The sequence below is a fragment of the Saccostrea echinata genome, unplaced genomic scaffold, assembly GCF_033153115.1.
Source record: "Saccostrea echinata isolate AGI-Se365-2 ecotype Australia unplaced genomic scaffold, CSIRO_AGI_Sech_v1 ptg000051l, whole genome shotgun sequence".
Classification (NCBI taxonomy): Eukaryota; Metazoa; Mollusca; class Bivalvia; order Ostreida; family Ostreidae; genus Saccostrea; species Saccostrea echinata.
The window spans coordinates 10,514,727-10,529,744 of NW_026889800.1; positions in this window are offsets into that span (position 1 = coordinate 10,514,727).

Sequence of the window (15,018 nt, forward strand, 5' to 3'; positions counted from 1 at the left end):
CTAGCCTTTGCGCCACATGGGGGACTCCACAAGAGTAAGTGTTTTGAGCAGTCCTATTCTCATGTAATTATAAACTGTATGTTGAACAAACCTGCAAAGATGATGTATGTTAATGTTTCAGGGTACCAATCCTTGATTTGACTTAGATTTTCTGGATTAATGACCAGTTTTTTAGAGAAGGTTCATTCAAAGTAACAATATACTCTTTGGTGATCAGTAAACATAGATGATGCATCCTGCTTCTGATGCTGGATGTAACATACATTTTCAGGGTTATTGAGCAGTTAAATCTAACCCAGAACAACTTGCATAGATTTTGGATTCAGGTGATATACATTACCAGAGTGTTTGTTGAGTGAGACTTTGCCTTACTAGTGGATAACATTTATAGAAGTGAGCTTTGTATTCTTTGATTATACCATCAGTGCCAACTACCATACATTTTATATAATAGATGTAGCTGTTGTTCAACTGAATATGATAAAACTGTGGATGAAAATAATTTGATTTTTGTACCTTTGAATGTATTGAATTAATTTGTAAAAGCTGTTATGATACAAAGTTTGATATTTTATCAAAGTTTTTAGCATATGCAATCAATAAATGTATCAACATTTTTATTTTATTATACTTTTTACCCTGCAAACTTCTTAAAAACAGAATAGTAATGATCCATTCAACTGATACTAGGTTAGTGTCACACTGTACTTGTATATCATGTATATTGAACTGTAAATGAGAAACATCTAAATATGTCAAATCACAGCATGAATCATTGGATTATGTAAGAAGTGCACTATCTTGTGCTTTGGTATGGTATTAATAATAAATGTTAAACTATCATTTTTTTTTCAAATTAACAAAGGATATGCTTGAGTGACTGTATTTTGACTAGCAGTAAAAATAAAATGATTTTGAAGCATTTGAATTATTTTGATTCATGGTCTCTGCAAGTTTAATGATAGCAAATATGTATATTGAACATGGCATCTACATATTGCTATACTGGATCTTAATAACAACATTGAAATTTTATGTAGTACATGTACTCTTGGTTTCAACTGGTCAAACATATTCTTAAATCACAAAGAATTTAAACAAATATAGGTATGATTCAGAACTTCATCAATTAGTTGGAAAGTGAATGCACTCAATGACTATATGGTTTAAAAGAAGCTGGGTATAAATAGCAGGAAAAACTACTTGATTTCCACTGTGAACTTTGTGTCCTCAACAAAACAATATGGAGTATACTATACTTGGTCTAAAGAATAAGTCTAATCTATGTCTGCATGTCTATGTCTGCATTCACTTTCAGGTTAAACTGTATTGGACATTGAGAGTTTGTTTGTTGTTTAACGTCCCTCTCGAGAATTTTTCACTCATATGGAGACGCCATCACTTGCCGGTGGAGAGCTGCAAATGACCTATGCTCGGCACACAGGGCCAATGAGCAGTGAAGGATCTTTTTCATGCCAGTATCTACTGTGACACTGGACCTTGGTTTGTACGAAGGACCGGTCTCCACGTCCCACAGTGGGATTCAAACATGTGACATAAGGATCAACTCCTAACACGGCAACTCTAGAGCATAGGCTCTTACCACTGCAACATGTGGGCGACAGCATTGAGAGTTAATTGTGGATATCAGAACAAGCTACTCTGGGCTTATACTCTCTATATATTGATTGATTGATTGATTGTATGTTGTTTAGCGTCCCTCTCGGGATTTTTTCACTCATATAGAGACGCCACCACATGCCAGTGGAAAGCTGCAAATTTTGTCCTATACTCAGCACTTACAGCCATTGAGCAGTGAAGGGATTTTTTCGTGCCAGCACCTACTGTGACACGGGACCTCGATTTATGCGGTCTCATCCGAAGGATCGGTCTCCCCAGCCAACTGTGGGATTTGAACCTGCGATGTAAGGATCAACTCCTTACTTCTCTACTCTAGAGCAGACGCTCTAACCACTGCGCCAGGGGGGCAACTACTCTCTATATAAGTCACTTGTGCAATGACTTTAGTTTTATATTCAAGATTTTGTACTGATCATGTTGAGTCACATTAACACAAATATCTTTCTGCTGAGCTTGACCAATGACCATCCGCAACTATTCTGGTTGGAAACAATATGTTAATTAATCCATAATCAGTGAAATTACTATGAAAGAAAAATGGTCTACTTAAACCACAAGTTATATGTATAAAAGTATACACTGGTCTCCTTAAGTCATATGAGAGAAACATAAAATATTAGGGAGACCATTTTTTTCATATATTTTTAGGAGGCATTTATAATGAAAAAATAAAGCAAGAGTCGACTAAATGGTGTTCTATAGAACATTGATCTGGTATTTCTTTTTAGAAAAAAGCAAATTTAAAAAATCTGTATATTGTCTCCTTAAGCCATATATAATGTTCTGGTCTCCCTAGTCCTTAAATCAGAGTTATATATATATATATATATATATATATATATATATATATATATATATATATATATTGTGGTTGTAATGGTTGTAACGCTGTATTTGATTGGATAAAAAATTTACTTTATATCGTATAAAATGGGTTGCCTACGTCACAATGACTTGCGTCAAAAACGTATCGATCCTCCTGACGTTACATTCAAATTTTGTACAAATTGAATTCATTTTTTAAGGACAATCATCTTTTTTTCTCACACCAAATGAATGAAAATTAAATTATGAGGAATGAATTCAATAGGTACCCAACTTATACGGTATAAACTGGGTTGGAACAGTTTACGCTTTTTTTGTGAACCGCTTCGCGGTTTTTAAAGCGTAAACTGCCCCAAACCACTTTATACATGTACCATATAAAATGGGTAACTCCTTAAATATATATAATTTCGATATTGATTTTTAATTCGTTTCCTCTTTTTCAAAACATTCCAAAAAAAAAAAAAAACTTACAAAGATATGTTCCAAAGAATTAAATTATTAAATACAATGTAATATGCTTTTTAATTTACTTCTTTCCTCGATTTTTAAAGCTTATTTATGTTGAAAAGATCTAGTGCATCAAAAGTCGTATATTCGGAAAAAGAGTTTATAGGGCAATGACAATAAATTGCAAAAACGACAAATAGCAGCATCCAAAACATAAATTAGTCGATATGCAGGTTCAAATTGGCAGATTTTTTAAGCAGCCAATGAAGCTTGACATTTTGACCCAGTAAAGTTTTCATTTTTGCTAAAGGTAGAGAGTGCACGTATTTAATGAGTGGCACGTCAATGTGCATCAACCTGCATCGTTCCGGTAACTTGTGAAACAGAGAATTTCGGTTTTGTCAATGAAAAGTAAATTTGTTCAACATGGTCTAGTTCGTTAAAAAAAACCACTTTACTACATGTACATTCTGCGTGGTTATGTTCACGTTGTATTCACTGACCACCCAATGCGCACAGACGACGATACATGACCGATAGTTTGTGTAAATTGTAAGATTGTACGATTAGATCACCAGCGTCGTGGAGTTTCTCCCACGCACGAATGAGTGAGTGTTACTTTCATCGTAACTGAATCCAAGCAATTAGTAGAGGAAATCTCTCTCTCTCTCTCTCTCTCTCATATTAATTTAAGCGCTACTGATGAAACGTATAATATTTTTCCTTCTTGTTTAATTTAATTTATTAGTCTTCGTGGGTCTTTTTTACGCTTTTAAACAATAGTGAACAACATATTTCTTAAATCCTGAATCTCCTCGCTCTAAATTGTTAGGGTACATAAAAAAACTCACAGAAATGTGGTGAAAATGTAACAAAAAATGTTTTTTGTTTGAAAATTTTGAACGATTTAATACGTAAATTTTTAACTTTCGATACATACGTGTACATGTACACGTATGTTATACCACAATTTCTGTATCACACTTTATAGGTAATACATGTACATGTACAGATACTAGCAATTAAACAATTTTTTCCTATCGATTAAAAATTTCGAGTTATAAACTTCTTCACAAATAAAATGCTAATTAACATTTGAATTTCACTATATAGAACATGCATTTTGACTTATCTTGATGTGATATTTACTCCAAGTTTCGCTATTTAGTTAAATGAATAGATTTATTCTAATATGCAATATTTAATTAATGTTGATTGTACTGAATACAGATCTTAGTTAGTTATTGATGTAAATGTTAAACCAATATGAGCCTGCCATTTCAAAAAAAAAAATAAATCATATCAGATTGTCCAATAAATGTGTCAAAAACATTGTGAACATGCATTGACGTTGGAACAACAGTGGGATGGGAGGTCTAGGAGGGGTATGCAGCTCCTAAATCCTCTTATCGCAAAACATTATTTAATAAGGACCTTGCCCCCCTCCCACTTCCCCACCGCCCCTTTGCCACAACGAAGTAATACTCCATATCTCTCACACACAAACACCACACTTCTATTTTACTTTCGAAGATTGACTGTATTTTTAGTGATTTCAAACGGCCCTTGAAATTGATAGTGATGCATTTAGTTCTAATAAAACAAATATTCTTCTGAGAATTGCCTTGAGCAATACTAGTCCTCTACCGGAAGATGTAACATAAAATCTTAGAACTCAACAAGGTCATAATCCCGTCAAAAGTCATCCAAGTGGAAAAAATCTAAACCTCATCTTACATGTACGTGTAACTTCGTAAAATAGACAATCACCTTAATATCTGCCAGCGTGTAAGGAAACAGTGCGGAAAACTCAGTGAGACAGACTAACAGACAGACAAAGGGACAGCTAGACAGACTAGACAGACGAACAGACTTGGATGAAACCTACAGTGCCTTCGTTTTAATCGATAGGGGACGAAAAAGTATACATCTGTTGTTTTTTTTTTATTCCTCTTTCCATTTTGTTTCTTCTCTTTTCGTAGTTATTTAACATGCAGCTACCGATCTGCACACCCTCCCCCATGTTAAGGAAAACACTGCATCAATTTAGTAAGTTATAATGGTAATCTTGTGTAATTTATTTGTCTGTCTATGTAGTTTTCGAAAATAACATTCACAAACTAAATTAAATTGATTATTCATTTGTTTAAATCAACACTTCTAGATTTTAATCATGGATTCTAAATGGAAAGGATAACTTAAAGAACCCATAAAATTGTACCAATTTATTTAAAATTCCCTGGCTCAAGGGATAGTGGTCAAGACCCCTCCCACCATTCCCTTTCCTAAAAAGTAGAAACCTAGAGACGGTCTGCACTGTACGGTACTTAAACTGTTAAATGTCCTTGCCATAGGCATAGGCTTCAAGTTTAATTTTTTTTATCATTTATTCAATCAAATGTTCCATACCTTTGATTTTGCCAGACCGAGTTATATTGGAAGTAAAGAACGAGGGCGCTTTCGTTTGGCATTCGGTAAGAATATAAGCGCACTTAAAAAGTGAAAATTTCATTGATTTGTCAAATGAAATTTTAGTATTTTTTATGTATCGGGTTCCTGTCAAGTAGGAAAGGGAAATATTTTCCCGATATTGAATTGGGTAGATGAATCATTTGGTACAAAAAGTTACATTTTTAAACACGTTTTTCTAAAAATTTGCTATCTCTGGGTCATCTCTTCATGATTTTGAAACGTCATATGTTTGCATTTTAAAAAAAACACCTAAAATGCATTTGTAAAAAATGCATTATTCCTGCAGATCGCACGCCAAATTTACTTATACGATACGTTCTTGAGTATAAGTATGCATCGATATAGCCCTACTTGGCTGTAATCGCACGGCTTTTTCCGTATCTTTTTGTTGGTTTAAAGGACACTTGCATTATATCGTGGGTTCTTGCAGTGTCGTTAGGACTACAAATTTCCGCAAAAGTTATTAGACCCTGTTACATTGTCACGATTTATGCTACGATTACCCATGATTGCCGTTATTCGCCAGGTCAGTCTTACGATTTTTCCATAGGGTGTGGTATTTTTTGCTGGAGCGGGATACTGCGATTCTGTTCCACAAAATACGATAGAAGGACGAACTGATCCGATTTAAGTACCGACTGAGACATTTACTTCGCGAACGGGCTAGATCTTTCTACGATTATAAAGGATTAGACACAGCTACATGCGGTACTAGTGCAAATGGCTACGTTAAGGCACAATACATACACGATATTACTACATCTAATTATAATGATAAATAATATAATATATAATAATATTTTTTGACATTTTACCATTTTCCTTTTTTAACTTGAGACAGCTCCCCCCATCCCCACCCCCTCCAAAACGACACTTCGTACCTGAATGCTAGTACTGCCAAATGTGAATTCTACGTATTAGCTGTAGGTCTGGCAATAAAGACATGCCATTACACACTACATTTTTTATAGAATTGTTTGTCAGTAAAAAAGATTAGCAAAACTCACTGTATAGCTCGGACAAGTTGTTCTATCGTACAGTAATGATTTCTATTTTCTATAGTTGCAGAACTGTAGCTCTCCGGAAAAAAAAATCTGCAACTATATTTTCTATTGCCAATATTTTTATTAATTACTTATAATAGTTTACCTAAAACATTTATACTGTGAAAATTGAGATTTGTCTATCTCTTAACATATAAGTCTTGTAATTGTTACAGAAATTTCAGATGCAGAATTTTTAATCAAATAACTATCTTTTTTCACTAAAAATAATAATGGAAAGATAACTTTTGTGGATGGATACATTTTATTTTACATGCATAGAAAACAATGTGATATTCTGATTTAAAAAGCAGCGCTTCATTATGTTGCCATGCCCCCCCCCCCCCCAATAATTTTGCCGATATATAGAATACTTAAGGAAGCTCTAAACACTAATCAAAAATGCTTTTTGGACTTTGAGAAAAATATATCATATAAACATGATAAAGGTGCACATATTCAGTGTATCTAGTTCATTTTCAACATAGGGTGCCTGCCCTATTTCTGCAGGAAAAATGTTCAAAGACAATGAACTATCAGTGAACAGAAATCGCTGTTGTTTACTTACATCGGAAAAATTAATGGAAATTATGTATTTAATTACTTAATCTTAGTCTAACATAACATTAAGAATACTTTAATTCATAACAATTTGTGTCATTAACTGTAGATTCCCATTTATTCTAATATTCTTCTAAGGGCAGATCACTCTAACTCAATAAAACTACCTTACAAATAGTACTCTTTAGTGTGCAGTGTTTAGAGCTTCCTTAAGCCCCCATTCCCCCACCCAATTATTTTGCCGATATATAGAATACTATAAAAAAACATAGCTACCATATGCTTGTGCCCCCTAAATAAAAACGTCTGATGACCTTTTTTTTAGCTCTTCAAGAAATTTTTGGTAGTTGAAAACAGAAAATGTATGCCTGCCCCCCCCCCCCCTTTTTACTGAAATTGCTTCTTATGGGCCTGTTCATTAAAGATGTACATAGTACAATAAATTAATTTTACCACAGAAAAGATTCAAAACTCTATCTATCCACTTGCAACACGTACAGGTACTTGTGTACAGGACCCCCCCCCCCAACCGAAAATACCCCACGGGTCAAAAATATTTTTATGTATTTTTTCCATAAATTATTCTTCTAGTACACATTTACAATGTATTCCATAAGAAAAATCCAAAAAAATAACGCAGAATTAACGTTTTAATAAAAAATCATACCCGCGGTATTATAAAATAGAGAAGGTAAGTCACTTCCATTTGCTTACACTGGACCCCTCTTGGATATCAGGCCCCAAATATCATTTACCTAATACATGCCACCAAAATGTGTCATGATATCTTGTTTCGGTAGATATTTTTGTCTTTAATCGTGCTATTCAATTGCCCAGGTACTCCATAATAATCCGAGTATTCATCGTCAAACGTGAAAAATGCTACAAGATTTGGAAATGTCAAAGTAGAAATTACGGAAGTGATGCAAAAACGACACCTAGCGTGTAACTCACGAGTTCCGAGTGTTATAGAACTAAGGGAAAAGTCAGAGGTCTACGAAAAAAAAGTTCGGGAAAATTTTGATAAAGAAGTCGAAATTGATTCATTAGAATTAAATTCTGCTTAAGATTTTCGAGATGAGCGAGGGTAGTCGTCAATATTCCCTTTAAAGGATGTTATCACTGATACCAAATAGCGTTTTAAAAATCGCTTAAACATTATCATCTTGACATGTAAACCCCCCCCCCTCCACCTCGGCCACCTTCCCTTTCTGCGTGGACATGGAATTTTCATTAAATTGTGTCTGCGGAAAGGTGAATATCCGTTAAATTAATGCGGTAGTAAATATAATATTTAGAATGATAAACTAGCTTTAAAAATAAGTAAAGACAGAAATGTGATTATTTAAAACTGTACAATTTTTTTTTTCATTTGTTATGAATTCGCTACATGAATAATCAATATTGATTAATTTGGGGACGGGGGCTGTGCACGTCATTACAAGTTACAGTGTTGAAGAAAAACAATTGACCGGTTGATGGATGGTTGTACAACCCAGGCAATATTTAGACGTCAAAAGTTACGTACTACAAGTTGCAATTATCTAACTATGACTGTTAGATAAGACGTACCTAAAGAAATCTTTTAAAAGTCTTTATTTTATAGAAGTTAAGCTTCCGTTTGTTCAATTAAATTAATAGCAGCTTGATATACACTTAACAAAACTTCGTGTTCACTCTTATAAATGCATTTATTTAAAAACTACATGATGGAATATTATGATATTTTCAAATTATTATAGCCAATGAGTCTTCTCAACAATCGTCGAAAGAAAATCACTTATCACCGATGAAAACCAATGTCCCGTGACGAAGCTTAAAAACAATAAATCTGTACTTTGCGACACGTGCTTTGTGTAATCAGCTTCTTTTTGTGACCATTATCAATTCTTAACAACTGGTTTAACTAAAAAACACAAAACATGGGCAAAATGACCATTGAGGAAGGAGGGAGAGCCGTTGGAATGTTGATATCTGGATCATCCTTATGACACGTTTTACAAACTTTTATTTTACTGTTTATTTGTCCTTGATATTACTTTTAAAAATTAACAATCAGTATAAAAATCCATTTAAACACATTTTTCTATAGGTTATGTCTCATTTTTATCGCCAACTTATCCCAGTTTGAAAGCTTTGGACAAAATTTAACCAAACCGGAAGTGATCTGGATCTTCGTCTGAGGCCAAGGTTTCGCGTCACAGCCAGGTTAAAAGATTGTTACATGGTCCTGAACCACTTTAGAAACATTTAAAGCAGCAACTTCAATGGTAAGAAATTGGCAACAAATTGGTGCTCATGGCAGTCCAATATCATCTCAAACAGTCTGAATCATCCTTAAAGAGGTACACTTACTTGCGTAACGCCCAAGGAGGGTCTAAGTGTTGACAAAAAGGCATCTGTGTGATGCACTGGCCTGCCAAATACCCGGATCTAAATCCCATTGAACACATTTGGGACTTTCAAAAGGAATGTCCAAGCCCCCCCCCCCCCCCCTTCCACACAATTTTAACGGTTTAGAAAGATCCATGCAGTAGGTGTGGCAGCAGATAGATCAACCTCTTATTCAAGGTTACATGGTATCCATGAGAAAAGGATGTCTTGCAATAATTTGAACAAGTGGTGGTCTTACTCCATAGAGATTATTTTATGTGAATTTTCATTCTGAGGGTACATCATATTCCTGACACTTTGCTTTAAAGTCTGACGAGATACTTACATGAAATTTACGCAACATCGAACTGAAATATGCATCATCAACAATGAATTAAAGAAATTATTTATTGTATGCATTTGTTCTTTATAACTTAAAAAATGTTAGGTGAACACTTAGAAGTTTGGTTCAGTGTACATATATATAATCAAGGCCAGAAATAAACGCAGTGCGAGGCGAGAGTAAAGAAGAGCATGAAAATTATTTTTAAAAAAAATAATAAAAAAAAAATGGGGTTCTGATTTTCATTCTTAAGGATTAATATTGAAAAGACTCACACTTAAATTCCTTGGTAAATGATAATCATCGCATAAGAATATTAAAGTCGTGGGTTCGAATCCTCTGCGGGACGTGGAGACCAATTCTTCGGATGAGACTGTATAAACCGAGATCCCTTGTTGCAGTAGTTGTTGGCACAAAAAAAGATCCCTCACTGGTCAATGGCCTTAACGTCGACCATAGGTTAAATTTGCTTCCCTCCACCGGCAAGTGGTGGCGTCTCCATATGAGTGAAAAATTCTCGAGAAGGACGTTAAACAACAAACAAACCCCCTTCTATACTAAACGTTTAAAATAATATATTCATAATGCACTTACCGCCTGTTATAGGTACTGTTAACTTGAATAATAAATCCAATTAAAACACACACTAAATATCAATAATCCCAGTGGTAATAATGATGTACATACACCATGTGCAAAACGGTAACGGTAAAAGTAGTGCTCATCGCAGTATGACGTAATTCCACGCACGAGTCTAGAAATTTTCCAAAAAGGTGTACATTTGTATTATATTATAATTACATACAATTTTTTTTCATAAGTTTGTGCTATCTATTCTAAATATGACAGGAAAACGGGTGAATCGTGGATGGGGGTTGATTTTTGACAAAGTTGATTGGGTCAAGATTTGGAAAGGGGTTCTCAGAGTCCAACCCAAATACTGATAAAAATTTGCACGAGTTGTCATTTCGCATCTAATTTTTTTAAGATCATCAAAAAAGCTATACACTAAAATAATAATAATAATTGTTGTTCTGACAATAAATTCAAGAAGTTCCAACTATGGGTAGAAAATTAACTAGCCCCCCCCCCTTTTTTTTTTACACAAATCTTGCAAAAATTCTCACTTTATCAGAATTTACATTTATTTATTAGGTAATATCAGACTGGTAATGAAATATTTATATGCGCGGATCTAGAGGGGGGAGGGGGGTCCGGAACCTATATACGAAATCCATCTACGAAAGCAACTAAAAGTGGCCTTGGACCCCCTCCACCTTAGAAAACACGGACCTCTGTTCAGTTGGTATGAAAAGTTATACATATGAAGCTTAAAAAGTGAGCAGCCAAACCCCCCTCCTCCCCCATCACCACCATGAAATAGGTTTTCACATATGGGAGAGAAGTTTAAGTGTTTTTTATTTATTTATTTATTTTTATTTATTTTTTTGTGCGTGTCAAGAAATTTCTGGGTTGGATCCCCCTGGAAAAAATTAAATATGTACTTCCTCCCTGGTTACCAGAATTTGAAGGAGATCAGTCAGAGCACATTTCAGGGACGTTGCAACGTTTTTGAAAGGGGGGGGGGGCAGCCAGAGAAAAAAAATCAACTTACCTGTAAAAACTTGACAAGCCAATTTATTTTTTCAAAACTCAAAAATCCTATTTCGTGGGGTGGGGTGGGGTTGGGGTGGGTTCCAACTTCTTTCAGTACCCCAATTTTATATGTACGCTACTACATTTCCTTTATTTGACTATAATGCAACAAAAAGTGTAGGGGGGGGGGGACCACCCTTCCATGAACATTTTCAATAGCAAAAAGTAATGTTTCGAAAAAAAGGGGGGGGGGCAGGCCACCTCTGCCCCCCCCCCCCCCCCCGATGCTACGTGCCTGCATTTAGAGGAAAACACATTAGTGCGGGTATTACTGTCTTATGAGAGCATCTATTTACATTTTTTTTTTTTACCATGGTTCATCTAGATATCGAATACTTGCCATTCATGTTGATATATTGGTGGTCTTTAATTAAGAATGAGAAGGGCGGAGATATTGAACTGCTACAGTGACCGATCTTTAAAAAATCTATCAACAATACAAAACTGTGAAGAGCCGTTAACACCGGACCCCTGGGAATCCAGAGGTGGGATCAGTTGCGCCTAGGAGGAGTAAGCATCACCTGTTGACCGGTCACACCCAAGTTATTGCACTATTCCATATTTTGCTACTGTAACAACGACATGTTTCATGTACATTTACATGTAAGGTATACATTTTCTGTATATCTTTTCCAATCCCTATTCTTTGCCTTTGTCAGAGATTTTCGTGAATAAGAGACTGAACTTGACTAAATCAACTTGTATTTAACAATGAAGGATTAAATGTGAAAATCCTTGTATAAGATATACATGTATATCGTTTTTGATATAATTTGTGTATTTTAAGTGATTTATTCTAAAGTCATATTTTCCGTTTTCCTTCCGTGTCGTTTTCCGTTCCGCAATATACATGTAGCAACACCAATTTTTTTGACTGGAATTGTCTATTCAACACCTATCCATTTATAAATACCAAAAACACCTATATTGCGAGTATTTTTTTTTTTTTAATCACCAATGGGTCAGCGTCGCCAGCCGGCGTGACGACACCTGAGACTTTGAGAGAAGGTAAAGGTCGGCCATATCTATATGATTGTTATACGGATCAACATTTTTTCGAAAGCATAATTATTCTTAATTTAGGAATGAAATTAATGTGCAATGTTTTAAATAACATTTTCGGTATTTTTGAGTACATAACTTCAAAAATTCATGGGCTTTAGATCAGAACAAAGTTCTCAAACAATCTATTTACATATTACTCAAATCATTACTCTCTGAACACTCTATTATGATATTCATTTCATATCTGTTTACTTTCGCATATTTCAAATTATTCATTTCTTGAGTGCAATTCCATCTACCTGTTTTAACAGAAAGATACTGGTTCAAATAATCTAGATTAAATGCTTGCATTAATACCAGACATGTGCTAGTTTTACAATTAAATTTGTCCGCTGGCGCTTGCAGAGGATACACCCCCTCCCCGCCCTTCACAAAGTTAACACGCCTTAATCATGTTAATTACGATAAAACTGTCATCAGCATTCAAAATATGAATTTCATTGAAAGGTGAAGAAGATAGAGTGTTGTAAATTGTTTAATTAATTTTATTTACATCTACTTACTTTCTGAATAGAAATATTCATATATGGTCAATATTTGTCATTTTAAAAGCAAATGTGAAGGAAATGGGTAAAAAACAAAATAAAAATGAGAGGGTTGAATGAAATTAATTTAAAACATGGTAGAAACTGATATCATTCAGGGGAAAACACCCTGTGATATAAAACTGGCAAACTGGGTAACAAGGATAATTTTGATTTATTTAAAATATTTTTTTTCGACGGAATTTTTTTTCTAAAAGAAACATGGGAGTAATCGCTCCCGACAGAAAGCACAGGACTATTAATACTTCTACGCAAGTCAAAGTGAAATTTTCAAGGCAGGGAGCCATAAATTTATCTTTTTTGGATAATCAGGACGTGTTGACCTGACCAGCTTCATTCCTGCTGTTTTGCTCGGCATGAAGTACATTACCATGGAAAATAATTCACTCGAGGTAGAATGGATCAATGTTATGCAATTTGGAAAGGTTGATGCGATTGTAAGTGTTCACATTAATCCTGTCTTAGCGATACTGCAGATGTGAAAGTATCACACAACGCTATGAAACAATGCAAATTCTTTATTATGCGAAGAATCAAATTTGAATCCAGCGTAATCAAATTAAATCTAGAGAGACTAGAAAACGTTTAACTCCATTGTCATCAACATTGAATAAAACTCAGATATTAATTTATTCTAAATACAGAGTTACTTGTAATTTCGTTTCTCGTGGCCGTAGAAACCGGGCGTGAGAGCGGGAGGGGGATCACCGTGCCCCCCCCAATAATCATGATATATGATACTTAGTCTACTATACTACAGAAAACAGCTTATTTATATTGATATGTCTCCTAAATCATGTGAATTATAACTTTTTTTGTTTTTGGTTGACATGCAATACTTTTTTTTAATAAACTTGTAACTAGTACGTAGATTAACATCTTTCAGTTTGAATTTTAGCACAAAAAAAAATCAACATCCATATCTTTCACATGAATATTATAGTTTTGATCATGAATAAATCAAAGGTCTGAAAGATATGACTACTACTATGTGAAGACTTTCAAAAGACTAAAGCTTAAGTTAAAGAAACGTAGTTTGCATTCAAAAAAGACATCTTTTAGAGTTATACCGCCAAGTGCTGACCCGACCAGTTTCATTCCTGCTGTTTTGCCGCGGATCTGAATGATGAATGATGCATTCAAAAATGGCCAAATGTTATGTAACTTTTAATATATAATGTGATAATATTGACATCAGGTCTTATGCTCTGTTTCCTTTAGGTCATTAATCCTTATGATCTTCATGCTACTGATTATCGCAGTAATTCTATAGAACTAACTGACCAACAAGACCTATTAAGTCTATATTGTCTGACGCCAAGACATTAGATAACAAGTAAATCTCATTAAAAAAAACTTCCAAGGTAAAGATCCATTCATTCATTTATGGAATTGTTTAGACTTTGGTTTTTTGTAATCTAGTTATTCAACCCATTCTTTGCCCAAATTGCATCAAATTGTATTTATTGTTTCAATTTTGTTGCAAAAGTATATGAATATTTCTATACGTAAAAAAAAATAGGAAAACAGGTGCGGATCTAGGAATTTTTTTCCAAGGAGGTCCCCCCTCCCCCCCCCCCAAAAAAAAAAACCACCACAATTCCTTGACAAGTCAAAAAACGTGAACTCCTTTCCATACGTGAAAAATATATTTCATGGGGGGGGGGGGATCAAATCTTATGCTTCATATGTATAAGTTTTCTAACCAACTTAACAGGGATCTGCGTTTCTAAGGGAGTGGGGTGTCTAAGGTCACTTTTAGTTGCTTTATAATATACATTTAGTAACTCTGCAGATTCCATGGGAGACCCCCCTTTAGATCAGCCCATTAAAATGAATTCACATCAATGACGCTGCATTAAACTGAAATTATTCTGTTCCCTGAAAATAAGATATAGATTGAGTAAATATTGAGAATTAGAGAGCTGAAATAGTCACTTAGGTAATGTGGGAATAAGTTCAACACAACTCAATACAGGAAATTTGTGTATATGCAATGGCCACGTGCTGTGACTGGTGATAGTCTCGACTGGGCTAGGCGTAC